Consider the following 20,575-nt stretch of genomic DNA (forward strand, 5'->3'; position numbering starts at 1 on the left):
TTTTAAAGGCAAAGGCTAATTTTCCATAAAAAAACAATAACATGCATAAAATTAGGGGAAATCCAATTCAAAGGATAGGGGATAAGATGTCTAATTGTGGGGGTCTGGCCCAGCACCTTGGCGTTCTTAATATTTATGTTCAGAACGCTGGCTGTGCTCAGCTTTGGGAGGCAGTGGTTGAGTTTTAAAGGGGTACTCCACTGCTAGACATCTTATCCCCTATCCAATGGATCGCTGCTGGGACCCCCCACGATCTCCCTCAGCACCCGGCATTCTAAACAAACACAGGGATCCCTGGCTCCGAGTGTTCTGAACAAAATGGAGTACCTATTTAACGACTTAGTTTCCAGTGCATCCCTGTAATTTAGAAACTACATTTAAAGTGCTTAGGGATGTTTTGTTAGTTTATTTCAGGTATATGTTATTTTAACTTATAACTTTTATACAATAAATTTTGATTATATTATTTTATGGGTATGTTTTTGAGTTTATTATTTATAATTGTATTTTATATTGCTATAGGTTTAAAAAAGTTGTTACATTTATTCTTTTTATAACACTATATCATTGTATCAAGGACACTCCTTATTATTCGTGGTATATTTTATCTGAAATTCGTTTGATCATTTTTTGTGTCATGTGATGTGATTCACCCTCTAACCCATAAGTAACCCGGGCCAATGATATATATATATATATATATATATATATATATATATATATATATATATATATATTGTCCTTAGTAATGGGTTTGTTATGCTTGATGATGACCCCAGTTCAGGGTTGAAACGCATTGCAATAAAGTACCACATTCTTCTGATCGCTACTCCAGCAATCATTGTGGGTGAAGCACCATCGGTAAAATGTATTTTTTGTTGGGGTCTCCATTGACTCTACATGTTTGTGGCCTAACCAGAATGTGATTTAGAGAATTTGTGTAGCCACGCCTCTTTTTCAGGATTTCAATAGATTTTGGCGTATTATTTGGGTTGAGGGTTTTTCTTTCGTTGCTTAATTTGGTACATGGAAACACGTTAGTAAATGGGGCCACTGTGCGTGAAAGCAGAGTTAAATAACCCAATGCAATTTTTTATTCCACTGAAAACTAGTTCACATTTTGTTTTCTGGAGATTTCCGCAATAGTCAGAAAATTACAAAAAGACAAATCTTTTTAATCTTTGTTTAGAATTAATGTCTCTTTAAGAATATGTTCCAGTTGGACCAGCTTTTTGTCCTGCCAAAACCCCAAATAGTTTAACATCTATTCCTGCCATAAATTGGGGTCAAAAACACAGCTTAAACAAATAGAACTAGTTCTCAAAAATGTTCTATAATGCAGTGGAAAGCAAGTCTGTTCCCAAGCGGACATAGCTCTGTCCAGACTTCCTTCCTTCATTAAAACTATTTTCTATCCATTTTATATTTATAGAAAATATGTACAAAACAGGTTCTGTTCACACCACATTCCATTCCGACCAGGTGTCTATGGGACGAATACATGTAAGCATTATCATTTAAAAACCCCAAAACATAAACAAAAACAAAAAAGAAGCAATGTCAGTACGCATAATGGTTTGTATAATGAATTCTTTTACAGATTTCCACTACACTGTAAATAGTAATTCCTCACATTTTCATGACTTCTACAGTGATTCAATAGGATCCTCTATTTCCAGGGAATAGAAATCATCAATCTCTGAGAGGAGATAGTCTGCAGTGTATGGATGATGAGACTTGACCAAATTTCCTCCATATCTGGTTCTATAAATATGTTAAATTATGTTGAACACATGGCCAGATAACTGTTGGGGAAATGGAGTCAGGACCCCAAATAAAAGAGGCAGAAATAAAACCAACAAAAGCTCTATAAGTTGACAGCATGTGAGTTCTCTACCGGGAGTAGTTGGCGTTCATACCCAGAGACCTGAGTTGCCCTGTTAACTGGAAACAACTTTACAAGGGATCTAAATGACACAAATTGATGGTACATTGCTAGGAGATGCCACCCCCAAAATTGTGTCACCACATGCACCAAAATGATGGTCACTTGTATATCCCATACATTGATTTTCAAAGGTTATCTATCACTTTAAAAAAAACTTTTGACATGATCTAGGGACATCTCAAAAGTTTTTCTAGGTACAGTCCTCCCTCAAGCTGCAATATTAATTGTTTCCAGGGGAAACTGTGTAAGTTAAAACTATTGTATCTTGAGACCATAACTGTATGGAAACTGGTCCAGAGCAGAAGCCAATCCCCATAGCAAATCTTTCCTGCTCTGGACAGTTCCAGACAGCTGTGGCAGCAGAGAACAATGGGGTCAGACTGGAAAGAACTACACAGCTACCTCTGGAGCATACAGCAGCTGATAAGGATTAGGATGAGGATTAGGATTTTTATATAGAAGTAATTTACAAATCATCTACTGAAAAAGGGGTCAGATTAAGCACCTTAAAACGCGTTTAGAGCCTTTTATCATCTAAAGTCAGCACTAGAAAAAACATACTGCCAATTGCTGATAATTTACATGTAAGTCGGTTTTCACTAAAATGATCCACCTACCTCACATGGTTTTCCACCTTACCACTCTGTGCTTTTGTTTCAAGAATACAAAACTGCAAGTATTCAACTCACCAATTGTGGGCTCCATCTATTTGGGGACTCCTGCCAGAGTCTGACCCTGTGCAACACAGGCAATGCCTGCAATCACCGCTACCTATATGATCACAGCGCCCGTATGAACAGCCGCAGGACTCCATTCACGGTCCGTCGCAGCACGAGACCAGCGGCTGGAGACCGGTGAGAGCTATAAGATTTTTTATAAGACGGCTAGCTATAACTATCTCAAAGGACTGTATTAAATATCATTGCTGAGACTGTATAGATTCATTGTGCAATATATGCATGCCAATTGTCGGACTATCGGAATTCCGAACCAACAAACATTACCACCAATATAGGAGCACTTTCCCAATAGCAGGCTGTAATTCATTTACCATTAGGGCCCAAAGGTTAAATGTCTATAAATCTTGTGCAAAATTCTTTTAACATCGTTGCTATTTTATGTTTTGTTTAAATTTATGGTCTAAAGTGTATAATAAATGTTATAACTTTTTCAAACACATTGTTTCCAATTATTGTTGTGTACCATCTAGTATGGTGAGATCCTTGAGGTGTAGTTAAATATTTATTCATAGTTTCTCTTTATTTTGGGTTGGTGGGGATCGATCTTTTAACCACTTATACCTCAGATCCTCGGTTGTGAGCTGCACACATATTTTCTCTAATTTACAAATCTGTTTAACTTTCTGGCACCAGTTGGTTTGAAAACTTGTTTTTCCCCACTGGAGTTTAAACCAATGTACCATTGTATCTAAGGCAGATGAAGTCAGTCCTTACAGATAAGGGTCAAAGAGAGCTGCAAGTAAGCTACAAATCACTTTATACATAGAGGGCAGGAGTTTCTTCAGGGTCCTGTCCTGTATACACACAGTGTCCTAGAGATACAATATGGAGCTGCCCTCACCTGGTGTCCAAAGCAGCCAGTCCTGGCACAGGTAAAGTTACAGTACAGTACTGCACTATACTATAAGGAGGCCCTACTAGACAGCAAATCAGTGATGGACTTTAATAATACTGGGATTTTACCAATGAAATGCCCATTCTGATTGATCGAATGTTTCATTCATTCACATGAGGCACATGCAGAATGTATCTGCTCTGAAAAGTAAAGTGGACTACACCTCGCGACTATAGTGTGTCAGTGTATCGGTGCCATAATGATGGTGTATCTGTGGGGAACTTTCCTACCACTTATGCCAAACATAGAGTTCAAACACTATTATATGTGAACAGAAGCCTATGACCAACATCATAAGAAAAAGATCTATGTGTACAATCGAGCATGACTCTAATAGGGACACTCTATATTGGTGTCATGTGGCATGGAGATGACTGCATTGTGTTATTTCACAAACCATAGCCAAGGAGTTGGGTATTTTTATAGAGGGTACAGGATGCAGAAACGTTGGGGGGACGGGGGAGTGAGCAGGATAGCTCACAGTATGGAGGGAATAGGAAGCCGCAGGGTAGAGAAGGATTTATTGAAGTTCCATCTTTACATTTCTCCACAGCTGTGGAGTATATGAGCTGCCAGGTGTCACGGGGAGAACCACACTGTGCTGTGCTGGGTCATGGAACTTAGTTTCGTGTTTCACACTCAGAGTTTCACTACAGATAATCCACAATATGATACTTTCATATCAGCATCTGGCCGATTCATTTAGCACATCCTTTTGAATAGTAAACTAAGAATTACCTTGGGAAACTATAGGATTCATGATAAGTAGACTTCTTTCAATCAGTATATGGAGTATGTATTATTTAAAGGAACATGTCATTTTTATCCTAATCCATACGAGGATTATTTCAACACACAAATTACTTTTTCATTGGTCTCAATGAAACTACAGCATAGAGGATTATCTTTCTGTTTACATCTGATTCCTAAGGTATGTAATTGTAGATATATCTTTAGTACCTAGAAGTGATTTGGGCCTATCTGGGATAGGAACCAGTAAGATGAGACAAGGCTCTCCTGAGGAATTCCTTCATTCCATCTTTTATTCCTCAAGATGCAATAGATGAGCTTTGTAAGACGGGTCAAACATGAATCATTGTCTTCTGTCTAAGGAATGATGACCTTCATGGGCTTTGGGTGCAAATGCAAGTGGTGGCGACCACCTGCTAAGGAGATGACTCGAAAGTTTACTTGACAGACAACTTTTGCAGAGCTGAACATTTTACCTATTTAGGTTCTTCAAACACATAGAAAAGTTTATAATTCTTGGTAGTTCTCACTTAGAGGAATACACTTAATAATTATAATGGCTGGCTTGCGGTTACATAGTTTCATAGTTTATAAGGTTGAAAAAAGAGCAGAGTCCATCAAGTTCAACCAATATCCATATTGAGTCCCTGCTGAGTTGATCCAGAGGAAGGAAAAAAAAACCTCATACTAGAGGTAAAAATTCCTTCCTGACTCCAAATATGGCATCAGAATAAATCCCTGGATCAACCTTCTATCCATAACCTGTAATGTTATTACTCTCCAGAAATGCATCCAGGCCCCTTTTGAACTCTCTTACTGAGTTCTCCATGACCACCTCCTCTGGGAGAGAATTCCACAGTCTCACTGCTCTTACAGTAAAGAACCCCCATTTTTACTGGTGTAGAAACCTTCTTTTCTCTAGATGTCTAGAATTATTTCCTTGTTGTGACCCCTATTGATGTACCCCATGATTTTATTTGACTTGGCAGCAGCTGCCCGACACTGGTCACTACAGGTAAATTTACTCTTAACTAAAACTCCTAAATCCTTTTCCAGTCAGTCATCCCAAGTGTTCTCATATTTAATAAATAATCCCAGCCTGGATTTTTCCTCCCCATGTGCATTACCTGACATTTATCAGTGTTGAACCTCATCTGCCACCTCCCAGCCCAAACCTCCAACCTATCCAGATACATTTGTAACAGTGCACTGCCCTCTATTGTGTTAACCACTTCACATAGTTTAGTATCATCTGCAAAGATTGCTACTTTACTATACAATCCCTTGACAAGGTCATTAATAAATATATTAAAATATATTATAAATATATTAAATGTGTGACAAAGTCTCTACACTTGGTATCAGCCCTCTTGTTCAATGGCACAGGGGCACTCTGACCCAACTACTTCAATGACAAATTATTAGGCCCCCTGTAATAAGGACACACTATAACACAGTACCTCATTGTCTCCCAGATGACCCCTCTTCAGGGCTAACATTGGTCAGGTGCGATTGATATTACGGATGGCACTTGTCTGCCACCTGCTCAAGAAGCCTTAGCTGTCTTACCAACTTCCCTCTTACAAACACTGGGTAGGTGTTGTTACTAACACTTCCCTCTCTGTCTCTGATGGGAATAGCACAGCACACTTCTCTCCATGAGCCAAATCACAGTTTTTACTAGTAAGAACTTATCTCTGGAGCCACAGCTTTCTCTCAGTATTGACCAAGCTCTACAATCTCGGCTGTCCACTTGTGTCACACAGGCCAGGAAAGCTAATGTTTCTCACCATAGCTTTGAACTTTACACTGTTTTAGATTTTACCAGTCCACTGTTTGCTTGTTCATTTTGTCCTATATGGCCCTATCCATACACCACGGCTTTATGTGAGATGCATTTCTTTGAACCAACTGCTGCTACCTGACACTGTCCTTCTTAATATTCCGTGAGGACAAAGCATTGATTTTATATCCACCACGAGCTTCTGGAAAGAGAGGAAATCATTGCAATAACTTGGAGTGGTGATTGCCAGAGAATGACTGTAATGCAGAGTTCGGTCAGTGCGGCAGCTTTACAGGAACATTCTCCTCCTTTACTTCACCAATTCTGGGTCTGGCAATGGCTTCTTATGAATTATCCTTACAAGATCTCCAGACCAACATATTACATTATAACCAGAGAATGTCTGAGTCGTGTACAGCCTGAAGGCTACAGACTTCTGTCTGAGATATTTTACATCATGATGTCAGCTATTTCCTGGTTTCCTGCTTAAAGGGTTTGCCTACTTTAAAGCTAAAGGCCACATTAATCAAGGCCCACCGACACATTTACTGGCACAAATTACAGGGGTGTGGCTTTCTAAATTTATGAGAGTTTTCCACCTGGTATTCTTCAATGGCCTGGACCTCATTCCCCAACACTCATGAACCTAGTTATAAGATGCCAGTTTAAAAATGATTGTTTTGGATTGGAAAACAGATTTTTTTTTTCTAATTCCAGAAAGTTCCTTTAACCCCTAAAGGACCGGGGTTTTTTCCGTTTTTGCATTTTCGTTTTTTGCTCCTTGCATTTAAAAAATCATAACTCTTTCAATTTTGCACCTAAAAATCCATATGATTGCTTATTTTTTGTGCCACCAATTCTACTTTGTAATGACGTCAGTCATTTTGCCCAAAAATCAACAGTGAAACGGAAAAAAAAATCATTGTGAGACAAAATAGAAAAAAAAAAACGCCGCTTTGTAAATTTTGGGGGCTTCCGTTTCTACGTAGTACATTTTTCGGTAAAAATGACACCTTATCTTTATTCTGTAGGTCCATACAATTAAAATGATACCCTAGGTTTGATTTTGTCGTACTTCTGGAAAAAATCATAACTACATGCAGGAAAATTAATACGTTTAAAATTGTCATCTTCTGACTCCTATAACTTTTTTTATTTTTCCGTGTATGGGTCGGTATGAGGGCTCATTTTTTGCGCCGTGATCTGAAGTTTTTAACGGTACCATTTTTGCATTGATAGGACTTATTCATTTTTAAATGATATAAAAAGTGAAAAAAAATGCACTATTTTGGACTTTGGAATTTTTTTGCGCGCACGCCATTGACCGAGCGGTTTAATTAATGATATATTTTTATAATTCGGACATTTCCGCACACGGTGATACCATATATGTTTATTTTTATTTACACTGTGGTTTTTTTTTATGGGAAAAGGGGGGTGATTCAAACTTTTAATAGGGGAGGGGTTAAATGATATTCGTTCACTTTTTTTTTCCACTTTTTTTTGCAGTGTAATAGCTCCCATAGGGACCTATAAAAATGCACACACTGATCTTTATCATTGATCACTGCTTTCTCATAGGAAACCAGTGATCGATGATTCTGCCGCATTACTGCTCATGCCTGGATCTCAGGCACTGAGCAGTCATTCGGCGATCGGACAGCGAGGAGGCAGGTAGGGGCCCTCCCGCTGTCCTGTAAGCTGTTCGGGATGCCGCAATTTTGCCGCGGCTATCCCGAACAGCCCACTGAGTTAACCAGCATGGTTTCACTTTCGCTTTTAGCCGCACGGGTCAGGTCTGAGCGCGTGGCTAAAGGGTTAATAGCGGGCGGCGCCGCGATCGGTGCTGCGCGCTATTAGCGGCGGGTCCCGGCTTCACTATGACGCCGGGCACGCCGTTATATCACGGGAGGAGGACCAAGGACCTACTTGTATGTCCTTGGTCCTTAAGGGGTTAAAGGAATACTCCACTGGAAAACATTTTTCTTTAAATGAACTAGTGCCAGAAAGTTAAACAGATTTGTAAATGACTTCTATTTAAAAATCTCAATCCTTCCAGTACTTATCAGCTCCTGTACACTATAGAGGAAGTTCTTTTCTTTTTTAATTTCCTTTCTGTCTGACCACAGTGCTCTCTGCTGACACCCCTGTTCATGTCAGGAACTGTCCGAAGTGCAAGCAAATCCCCATAGCAAACCTCTCCTGCTCTGGACAGTTCCTGATATGGACAGAGGTGTCAGCTGTGAGCACTGTGGTCAGACAGAAAGGAAATTTAAAAAGAAAAAGAACTTCCTCTGTAGTATACAGGAGCTGATAAGTAGGGGTTCAGGTGCTGAGACCCCCATCAATCAGTAAAACAAAGGAGCAGAAGTGTTCAGCTGAGCGCTGTGCCCCATAGATTTTTTGGAATATAATCAGGGAGGGAAACTAGAGGTACACTCTAAAAAGTATTTCTTATTGTTCATTGCTCTTATAAAAAAAACTATGTGGAATTATTTGAATAGATCCTTGGTTATCTATGGAAATAAAACTAATTATGGTAAGACATTAATCTGGCAATACACCCTAAATTGCTATTGATTACTTAATGATTGTTTGTCTCACAGATATTTTTTCCCATCCACTCCATACTTATGCATGATGTTAGCTAACTGTTAGTGTAACATAAATTTTGACATGTCATAGATTGTTTAGGGTCTGGGTGATCAGACCTCTACAGATTGCTAGAACAAGTCGACAATGATGTTCTTCTCTCTCTGTTTTCACTGCAGGAGATGGGCTCCATAGACTTATTATAAAATCAAATATGTCAAAAGATTTCTAAATGACATTAACAACATGTTAAGCCATTCTTGACAAATAGGACAATAATCAAGTCAGCCATACACAGGAACCTACCAGACACTCACTGCCCCTTTCCTCTCTATACTTTCCTCCTACAGTTAAATTATATTTTTAGGGGACACAGCCAATGAAGGCTATAAAATATAGTGTAAGTACCATTTATCAACTAGAGATGAGCAAACTTTTCAAAAGTTCAGTTATGCCGGTTCACTGAACTCTGACAAAAAGTTCTGGTTCTGACCGAACTAGTTCTGTACAAACCTGTACTTTACCAATGGCCCAAAATGTGTGCATAACACTGTCTAAAGGCCCTATATAACCCTTTAGGTCACCCAGGAGTGCAGCTGTTTTTAAAGCAAAGTACTTTGCAAAGTTACAGCAACAAGTATGAGTAAAAGCATGGCACCTAGTGGTAACTAAAAGGTTGAATAAAAACACACTGCACTATGAGATATTTTTGTGCTTTTTTATTGATATACAAAAATTATGGAGTAGGGACAGGTTTTGTGCCTAGAAAAGGGTGAAGAAGCAATGGCTTTTTACTAACTGAAAAAGTATTCCCATTTTCGGGCATCCTAAAACCTTGTACATTTAACTTCCAATTAAATCAGATTTTGCCCTGACAGAACAAAGAACACTCTGCAGCGCTGCTTTACTACAATGATTAAATAGGTGAGGTCCTACTCTTATCGGTATTGTTCACTGCTTGGTGTCCCTCACAGAGATCTTCACCTAACACCTGCTATCTTTAAAATTGCTGGTGAGGCTATATGCATAAGCTTTTATTGTGACTTTGTGGGAGATTTATCAAAGGATTTAGACTGGTTTTAATGTCTAAATTTGTCGGACAGAAAGTCGCAGTCTAAATATGTGCGACTTTACTTCGACTTTTGCTTTAGAGGATTTTTAGAACATGTCTATTTTAGACGGAAAAATGCATTGGTGCTGAATTTATCAAAAGCGACTTTTCGGCGACAAGTCGCATCGGCTGAAAGTATGCTGAAATGTCAGACCATGCTGGAGCAGGTGTAAATACAGTCTGAAGCATAGGTCATGAAGTGTGTGCACAGAATTTATCAAGAGCCTTTTGATAAAATAGGTGCACAATAGACCAGCCTAACCCTCTGTAGTTTGGGCTATATTAATGCGGGACATAGACAGCTTTGATAAATCTCCCCCTTTGACTTTACCCCTACACTGCCTGGGAGAGCTGTTTGAAATGCATTATGGGATTTTCTGAGGTCATGTGATCCTTTCTTCTTCTCCTATCTGCGATGTGGTGGATGTTATTTTCGCAGGTCCTTCGCAGAGATCTTCACCTAACACCTGCTGTCTTTAAAAATGGCTGCTGAGGCTATATACATAAGGTTTTATAGTGACATTGACTTTATCCCTATACTGCCTGGGAGAGCTGTTTGAAATGCATTATGGGATTCCCAGAGGTCATTTGATCCCTTCTTCTCCTTTCTGCCATGTGGGTGATATTATTTTAGCAGGTCCTGCCAAATTAACCGCCTAAACTTCGGGTTCTAGTCAAACTAAACTTTTAGCAAAGTTCTGACCAAATATGGGTTCTACACAATCAGATCGTTCATCTCTAATAGCAACAATTCAATGTCGCACCCATAGATACAGGGAGACCATTTTAATACACATCCTAAGCATGTTCTTATTGACCGTATTATGCTTTTTCTGAAACCCTATCAAGAAATTATATTTAGATTTTTGGACTCTTATTTTTCTACAAAACCTCTGTTCGGCACAGTTGCTAATACCCACAGAAGCTGTGTACACCGTGTGGACAGTACGTGTATTATTTCCATGAAGTAATAGTCCATAATAGATGCCCTCTTTCTCCTGAGTTGTTCCCACCCTGTCCTCTCCTCTGTTCTCTCCAGTGCCTGCATAACAAGCATATTCTTTTCTGTTGCACTTGGCATGAAGATCAAAACATTGTTACTGAAGAATTCGGGATTCCTGTGCAGTCAGTCAGCTGTTTACATACTGAGAGATCTGTCCTGCTCTTATCTCTAAACCATTATCCTAATCTCATCTGAAGAACCACACTGAATGGGTAGAAATAAAATGATTAATTGTTCACACAATGTCTGTGTATTTCTACCTTGCACCACTGCCTGCAAAAAGGTTCAAGCTTCACAACAGTGCCTTATTTTAGCAAAGGATAACTTTCCTGCAGTGTTCCCCAACCAGTACTGTTGCAAAACTCCAACTCCCAGTATGCTCGGACAGCCGAAGGCTGTCCGGGCATGCTGGGAGTAGGAGTTTTGCAAAAGCTGGACGCAACTGTCTTAGGGACATTCGGATGTACTAAATGATTGTTGCAATGAATGGAATTTTGGGGTTATTAGTGGATGCTTCAGCGCCTCTTTTTCAGAATCAGACAGATGCAATATTCTAAAGATTTCATTAGGCTTGGGATCTGTGCCAAAATGTGTTGGCATGGCAGAGACATGTTCCCATATGGGGGAAAAAAGTGCAACATTTGTAAGAAGTTTGCTCTTTTTAAATTTTTGGCCCATATGGAGGCATTTAAAATGTCCCTTATGTTTGAAAAAAAAATGACATGTCCTAGAGACATATCAAACGTTGTCATCAGTTCAGACCCCCACCGATCGTTAGAGCTAGGAGAAGCGCTCGGTTTCTGGTTTGCTGCAATCACAGTACCACTGCAATGGAGACTTTGTCCTGCAGCTAGACTGACCAAAACTGTTGAGAAGTCTCTAGGACCTGTCAAAGTTTTTTAAAGTGACAGTGCCCAAGTTGTACAATGGTCCCATGGAGGGTGGGTTTACAGTTCTGCTCCAATAATGGTTGAATCAGCTCCAATGAGTGGCATTGCTAGGGTTGGTGACACCTGGTGCGGTAGAAAATGGTGTCAACCCCCCTCCTAACAGCCCCCCTCAAACCCCACAATACTACACCTCCACAGCACCCCCCCCAAATAATGTGCCCCAATCTCACACCCACCCAACCCCCACGATACTGTGTCTTCTCATCACCACCCCCCAAATACTGTGCCCCAATTCCCCAGCCCCCCAACCACCACAATACTGTGCCTATTCATCATCACCCCCCAAATACTTTGCCCAATCCCCCAACCCTCACAATATTTTGCCTCCTCAACATAACCCCCTCCAAATATTGTGCACCAGACCCCCCTCACCCCTACAATACTTTGCCTTCTCATCATCGCCCCCCAAATACTGTGCCCCAATCACCCCCACAATACTGTAGCTCCTCTTCATCACCCCCCAAACACTGTGCCCCAATCCCACGCATAATACTATGCCTCCTCATCATCATTTACAGATGTCCGCTCTCCCGCACATGTGGGAACACCGCCAAGCCGACATGCAATAAAGAAGCTTACGGTTCCAAACAAGACCTGGTGAGTGCTTCATTCTTTTCATATCTCTTTATGGATTATGTTTTGGACTTATCAATGTGAGTACCGGGAAGGTCGTTATACCAGGGGATCTAGCGGGATCTACTATAGTGAAATTGCAGTGCCGGGTATCACTTGTCTTGGATTGTTTGCATTACAATAAAGCTGTGTTTTGTTTTGTTTTCATCAGGATTGTTAATGGGTACCCATAAAGAGTGGATAGAAATAGTTATTCAAACATTTCTTTTGGATATTTTTCCATGTTCTGTTTTTATTGGTTTTGTGGCATTGTTTTTGCCACAATGTTCAAAATTACAGCAAAAACTACTTCATTTTTTTTTGTTACAATTACTAAAATGACAGAGACAAGTGATAAAAGCCTAAAACTATAACACTGTATAACTATAAAAGGAAATGAAGTCTCTTCTCCGGAGATCTGGCTGAGTACTGTTTGTGGATTAATAGGTTTTAATGTTTTCTTTGTTACTAAGAACTGAATAAAGCAAACAGCCAACATTAAGTTTTGTAGGAAAGAATGTAGCAAAGCGGACGAATTGATCATACTTGATACAACAAGTGACAAGTTAGGTCATTTGTTTCGCAATGCTCTGCTATGCATGTAAGGAATGCCAGGGGTTAAGTTGCCATGTAAATTGGCCCCTTCATTCAAACCACAAGGCATGCATCTGTGAATTAGAGTCCCTGGCATTTATGCTTTTCACATCGCTGGTCACCAAGGCCAGCCCTTTCCTTTGTTTTGCTGTGTTTCGAACAGTGTTGTTTGTTGTCTTTGTGTGAGATGTCCCCATTTGTATAGAACTCTGGAATACATTAGCATTTTATAGATAAATGAATGTGATAATAGGACATGATTGACTTCAGGTACATGATGCCAAAAGATTGGTCTGTAATCCTGATTTCCAGGCAGCTAGCACACATTGAATCATTTATCAGCTCCGCACACCTTATCGATGTGAACAATTACTGTCTAAATATAGCACCACCTGGACCAGACGCTGGACCATGCATCCAAACATTATGTATAATGGAAGGAAATCTATGAAACTTTAGCTTATTTGCCTACCTTTTTTTGGTCTTTTTTTTCCCCTCTAGCATCTCCTCAGTGTAGAGGGTCTAGAGAAGAAGTTTATTTTTATGGTTTGTCTAACCCAAAATGATCTGCCATTATTGGTCCAATAGTCTGCACTTGTGAATTTCAAGTCTAGAGAATGTTTCAGTTTACCTATAAAAGTTTTAAAGGGGTGTTACGCCCCTAGACATCTTATCCCCTATCGTGGGGGTCCCACCGCTGGGAACCACTGCAATCTCTCCTACAGCATCCTCTGTCATCTGGCGCATGTCAGCCGCCACGCTCCCTCCCATAGATTTGCATTGGGGGGGCGGGGTGTGACTTCACGAGGGGGCGGGCCGTGACATCGCGAGCCTACGGCCGTTGCATCGCCGGTCATCAGGCACGGATCGAAGTTTGCTCCGTGCACCAGATGACAGGTGGTGCCGCAGGAGAGATCGCGGGGGTTCCTAACGGCGGGCCCCCCACGATCAGACATCGTATCCCCTATCCTTTGGATAGGGAGATAAGATGTCTAGGGGTGGAGTACACCATAAAAGCTTTTCAGAATAAGCTGTCCCTTGTGTGTACATGGGAAGCAGCACTATTTCTGGACATTATTTAACTTGTATATGGTATTTTTCAGCAGATTTCTGCTCAGGAGGCTTCATTTCTAATTTGCAGTTCTCCCAGAGTACTGTATGTTGTAGCAAAGGATGAGCGGATCTGTCTTATTTTCCTAGTATAAAAGTGATGACAGGTTCCCTTTTATATAACGCCTTTGTTGCATTGCTCCATAGTTTGTTAAAGCCATCAGGCCATTATCCTGCCAGATCAGCCACCACACTCGCTCCTCAGAATAGAAGGGCCCAGTACATTTTTGACTGTTCTTCCCCTCCCTTCTTTGGGAGAAAGTTGAAAAGAACCTGGTGCGGTTTCATGATGCTGTTGTGTCTCTGAAGAGAAGAAACTTAACAAACATTTTCAAGACTCATGAGAATAAACGAAAGGGGAGATCAGCCTAGGCTGGAGCATAAGTCCCATAGCAGCCACAAGAGCTGAAGCTCTCGCCAGCTTTCACACATCATAATTCTCCTGTACTAAGGTTTGGATCAAATCTGTCTTGTGTATTAACTGTTCTTACCCAGCATATCGAGACACATAGTAACTAGTAAGCTTAATATGTTTGCTAAATCTTAGTAAAAATAGAAACAGAGTTAATGCTCATGACATACCACGTCCGTGCTGGAGTCAAGTGGTTAACCACGAAAGCATCATTACTAGAGTAGCATGGCATCAATAAGGTTAGTATTACAGTGCTACTTTTTGATATTTAAAAAAACAACCCCTTTAAAGAGGTTCTCCGCACCTAGACATCTTACCCCTATCCACCTTACACCTAGAAATCTTACCCCTATCCAAAGGGGTAAGATGTTGTGGCATCTGCGGGGTTATGGAGCTTTGCTCCTTCCTGCTCTGTCAGCCGCATTGTCTCTGTGCCGGGACTCGGGATCCAGCTGTGCCTGCTCCTTCTGCTGTGCGGGGTTTAAGGAGCCTGCAGTGATTGTCGCCCGCCTCCTCCTCTTCCTTCTTCAGGTGTAAGGATTTTTGTGTAGGCTTTAATAATACATCTGTAGGCTTTTGAGAAAATCCTGTGGGCATGTCCACTTTATTTGGATAAATAAATAAATAAATACATTAAATTAAATGTAGTTTGTGGGGTTGTTTGGGTTTCTTGTTGTACAGTGTTGCATTTTGCAACAATTTAAGTACATGACAACATGCACCAAAATTGTATTGCAAATGCTGTCCTGAAACTGTTGGTATGGAAACTATTAAACTGGGCCATTGCGTTGCAAAAAGCCATAACACAGAGCTACAGAAGGAAGCGGAATCCATAAAGGAGGATAAAAAATAGTCTAACCTTCCCTTTCGTCTGATCAGCAGCACGATGATGAGGGGATTCTCCGCCCCTGTGAGCTGCAGGACCTTAGGAATCTTTAATGAAACTAAAAAAACACGCCCCCAAAATTATCCTGTGAGTTTTTTCTGTCCTGTCAAGCAGGACCTGGGTTGGCCGTCTGTGATCAGTTGATCCGGCCACTGTATTATTTGTTATTTCTTTTTACCTTTTCAGGCTGCTGAATCTTGGAGCACAGGTTGCTGTGCATGTTGTGGCATCTGCGGGGTTATGGAGCTTTGCTCCTTCCTGCTCTGTCAGCCGCATTGTCTATGTGCCGGGACTCGGGATCCAGCGGTGCCTGCTCCTTCTGCTGTGCGGGGTTCAAAAAGCCTTCAGTGCTTGTCGCCCACCTCCTCCTCTTCCTTCTTCAGGTGTACCTAACATTAGAGATATGTCTGGGTGAAGGATTTTGTCACCTGATCTATCAAGGATCTTAAAGATTCTCTTAACCTCTTAAGAACGAAGGGCGTACAGGTACACCCTTGCTCCCTGGTACTTAAGGAATAAGGACGTACCTGTACGCCCATGGGAATTTTGGTCCCCACCGCGCGGCAGGCGAGGACCGAACCGGGATGTCTGCTGAAATCATTCAGCAGGCATTCCGTGCAAATGCCTGGGGGGATCCTGAAGGATAGGAGTGAGATGGTAGGGGTGCCACCTCCTCCTATCCGCTGCGATTGGCTGGTCAGGAGTGACCGGCGAATCGCAGGGCAGGGGTGGGGGGGTGAAAGTTGACTGGAAGTCGGGGGAGAGCAGGGGAAGATGGCGGCGAGGTGTGGGGGCCGTGGATGCGGCGGGGACCGGCAGCAGTTACCTGGGATCACGTGGGGACCAGGGATCAGGGACCGGCAGCAGGCGGCAGGCAAGTGGTGCAGCGGCTGTGGTGTCAGATGCAGCAGTGAAGAGCGTCTAAAGTGATCTTCACTGCTGCTTCTAGGAGTTTCAAATCTACAACTCCCCTTTGGCTGTTATGGCATGCTGGGAGTTGTAGTTTTGCAACATCTGGAGGGCCACAGTTTGGAAACCACTGTGCAGTAGTCTCCAATCTGTGTCCTTCCAGATGTTGCAAAATTAGAACTCTCAGCATGCCCAGGCAGTCCAGTCGTGCTGGGAGGTGTAGTTCTGTAACATCTGGCTTTCAGATGTTGCAGAACTACAGCACCCAGCATGCCTGGACAGTCTCAGCATGCTGGGAGTTGTAGTTTTGCAGTGGTCTCCAAACTGTAGCGCTTCAGATTCAAAGCATGCCGAGACTGCCCAGGCATGCTGGGAGTTGTATTTCAGCAACATCTGGCCCTTCAGATGTTGCCAAACTACAACTTCCAGCATGTCTGGGCAGTCTGGGCATGCTTGGAGTTGAAGTTTTGCAACATCTGGAGGGCTACAGTTTGGAGACCACTACACTGGGAGTTGTAGTATTGTAACAACTGGAGGCACACTGGTTAGGATACATTGTCTGTTTCCTAACTCAGTGTTTCCCAACCTGTGTACCTCCAAACTATAACTATAATATAATAAAAATAAAAAACGTCTTGTACGTCAGTTTTTCCAAAACTGAGCCTCCAGCTGTTGCAAAATAACAACTCCCAGTATTGCCAGACAGCCATTGACTGTCCAGACATGTTGGGAGTTTTGCAACAGCTGGAGGCACCCTGCCTGGGGAAAACTGACGTACAGTAATTTTTGGTGGAGGAGGCAAGTGTAAGGCTTGCATTCAGATACAACCCTATGAAAATCCCTATTATAAGCCTTTTTTGCTTTTATGTCGAAACCACTGTAACCAGCAGCCAGCCCAGGGCAAATCACCAATTTAGGCCTCAAATGTACATAGTACACTCTCACTCCTGAGCCTTGTTGTGCGCCCGCAGAGTATTTTACGTCCACACATGGGGTATTTCCGTACTCGGGAGAAATTGTGCTACAAATTTTTGGTGGCTTTTTCTCCTTTTACCCCTTATGAAAAGGAAAAGTTGGGGTCTACACCAGCATGTTAGTGTAAAAAATTACATAGTTTTTTTATGTGTTTTTTAGGTGTTGCCCCATACTTTTCATTTTCATTAGAGTTAAAAGGAAAAAAAGACCCCCAACATTTTTAACACAATTTCTCCCAAGTACAGAAATAGCCCATATGTGGACGTAAAATGCTCTGCGGGCGCACAACAAGGCTCAGGAGTGAGAGCGTACTATGTACATTTGAGGCCTAAATTGGTGATTTGCACAGGGGTGGCTGCTGGTTACAGTGGTTTCGACAGTGAGGTGTAAATGCTCACTGCACCCCTTATTACATTCCTTGAGGGGTGTAGTTTACCAAATAGAATGCCATGTCGGGTGTTTTTCGCTGTTCTGGCACCATGGGGGCTTCCTAAATGTGACATGCCCCCCAAAAACCATTTCAGCAAAATTCGCTTTCCAAGAGCCCAATGTCGCTCCTTCCATTCTGAGCCCTCTAGTGCACCCACAGAGCACTTTACATCCACATATAAGGTATTTCCTTACTCAAGAAAAATAGGGTTTCAAATTTTGAAAATGAAACATTTGGGGTAACATCAGCATTTTAGTAAAAAAAAAAAAAAAAAAATTCATTTTCACATCCTAATTTAATGCAAAGTTGTCAAACACCTGTGGGGTGTTAAGGGTCATTGTATCCCTTGTTATGTTCCTTGAGGGGTGTAGTTTTCCAAATAGCGTGCCATGTGGAGTGTTTTTCGCTGTACCGGCACATGGGGGCTTCCTAAATGAGACATGCCCCGCAAAAACCATTTCAGCAAAATTCGCTTTCCAAAAGCCCAATGTTGCTCCTTCCCTTTTGAGCCCTCTACTGCACCTGCAGATCACTTTACATCCACATATGATATATTTCCTTACTCGAGTGAAATGGGGTTTACAATTTTGTGGGACATTTTCACCTCTTACCCCTTGTCAAAATGAAAAATTTGGGGTAACATCAGCATTTTAGTTTCACGTCCAACTTTATAGAAAATTCATCTAACACCTGTGGGGTGTTAAGGCTCACTGTACCACTTGTTACATTCCTTGAGGGGTGTAGTTTCCCAAATAGTATGCCATGTGGGGTGTTTTTGCTTTACTGGCACCATGGTGGCTTCCTAAATACGACATGCCCCCCAAAAACCATTTCAGCAAAATTCACTTTCCAAAATCCCATTTTCACTCCTTCTCTTCTGAGCCCTCTAGTGCGTCCACAAGCACTTTACCCCTTGTAAAAGCACTTTACCCCTTTCCTTTTACCCCTTGTAAAAATATAAAATATGGGTCTACAAGAAAAAAATTTAGATTTTTGCCTCCACTTTGGTGCTATTCCTGTGAAACACCTAAAGGGTTAACAAACTTTCTGAATGTCATTTTGAATATGTTGAGGGGTGCAATTTTCATAATGGGGTCCATTGTAGGGTATTTCTAACATAAAGACCCTCAAATTCACTTCAAAACTGAACTGGTCCCTGAAAAATTCAGATTTTGAAAATTACTTAAATAATTGGAAAATTGCTGCTAAAATTTGAAGACCTCTAATGTCTTCAAAAAGTAAAAACATGCCAACTTTATGATGTCAACATAAAGTAGACATATTGTATATGTGAATCAATATATAATTTATTTGGTATGTCTATTTTTCTTACAAGCAGAGAGCTTCAAAGTTATAAAAATGCGAAATTTTCAAATAGTTCATGAAAATTAAGGGAATTTTTCACCAAGAAATTATGCAAGTATCAATGAAAATTTACCGCTAACATAAAGTAGAATGTGTCAAGAAAAAACAATATTGGAATCAAATTTATAAGTAAAAGCATCCCAGAGTCATTAATGCTTAACCTCTTAAGGACCCAGGACGTATGGGGACGTCCCCGCACCCTGGGCTTCAAGGACCCAGGACGTCCCTGTACGTCCTGGCATATTCCGGTCCCTGCCGCACGCCGGGCTTCAGCAGGCATCCAGGGCAAACGCTGAGGGGGGCCATGTAGGCCCCCCATGTCGGCGATCGCCGCAAATCGCAAGGAAAATCGCCCTTGCGATCTGTGGCGATACCGGGCTGATCGGGTCTCTGGGACCTGACTGCCCGGTAATTTCGCATGATCCAGGCTGTCACAGACAGCCAGGACCATGCTAAAGAATAGGAGCGAGGTGGCAAGCCTGCCACCTCCTCCGATCCCCTGCGATTCTTCGGTTAACTAACCGACCAATCGCAGGGGGGGGGGGGCGGTTCCTTCTTTCTACCCTGCCCGTCTCCTTGAAGTCCGGAGAGGACGGGAGGAAGACCGGAGGACGCGGCGGGGGACGGGGGAGTGCTGGGGACCGGCCCCGGTACTTACCTCGTCCCTGAAGACCCGGATCCCGGCGATGAAGACAGCGGCGGCGGCGACAGGTGAGTAGATCTTCAGCCGCGGTCGGGCCCTTTACAGCAATGCACGTCGCCGTAAAGCTGCATGCATTAATGTATTGGGACCCTGTATATTATAACTCCCAGCATGCCCAGACAGCCCTTGGCATCTGGGCATGCTGGGAGTTGCAGTTTTGCAACTTCTGGAGGTCCACAGTTTTGGGACCACTGTGCCCTTACAGATGTTGCAAAACTACACATCCTCAGCATGCCCATACTGTCCAGGCATGCTGGGAGTTGTAGTTCTGTAACATCTGGGAACCACTGTATTAGTGGTCTGCAAACTGTAGTCCTCCAGATGTTGCAAAACTACAACTCCAAGCATGCTGGGAGTTGTAGTTCGGCAACATCTGGCTCTAAAGATGTTGCCAAACTACTACTCCCAGCATGCCTAAGAATGTTTGGGAGTTGTGGTTTTGCAACAGCTGGAGGCACACTGGTTGGGAAACATTGTCTGTTTCCTATCTCAGTGTTTCCCAACCTGTGTGCCTCCAGCTGTTGCAAAACTATAACTACCAGCATGCACTGATAGACTGTGCATGCTGGGAGTTGTCGTTTTGCAACAGCTGGAGGTCCCCCCCTGTGAATGTACAGGGTACATTCACATGGGCAGGGGGCTTACAGTGAGTATCAGGCTGCAAGTTTGCGATGCAGCAAATTTTGCGCGGCAGCTCAAACTCGCAGCAGGAAACTCGCTGTAATCCCCCGCCCGTGTGACTGTACCCTAAAAACACTACACTACACTAACACAAAATAAAATAAAAAGTAAAAAACACTACATATA

The sequence above is a fragment of the Hyla sarda genome, chromosome 3, assembly GCF_029499605.1.
Source record: "Hyla sarda isolate aHylSar1 chromosome 3, aHylSar1.hap1, whole genome shotgun sequence".
Classification (NCBI taxonomy): Eukaryota; Metazoa; Chordata; class Amphibia; order Anura; family Hylidae; genus Hyla; species Hyla sarda.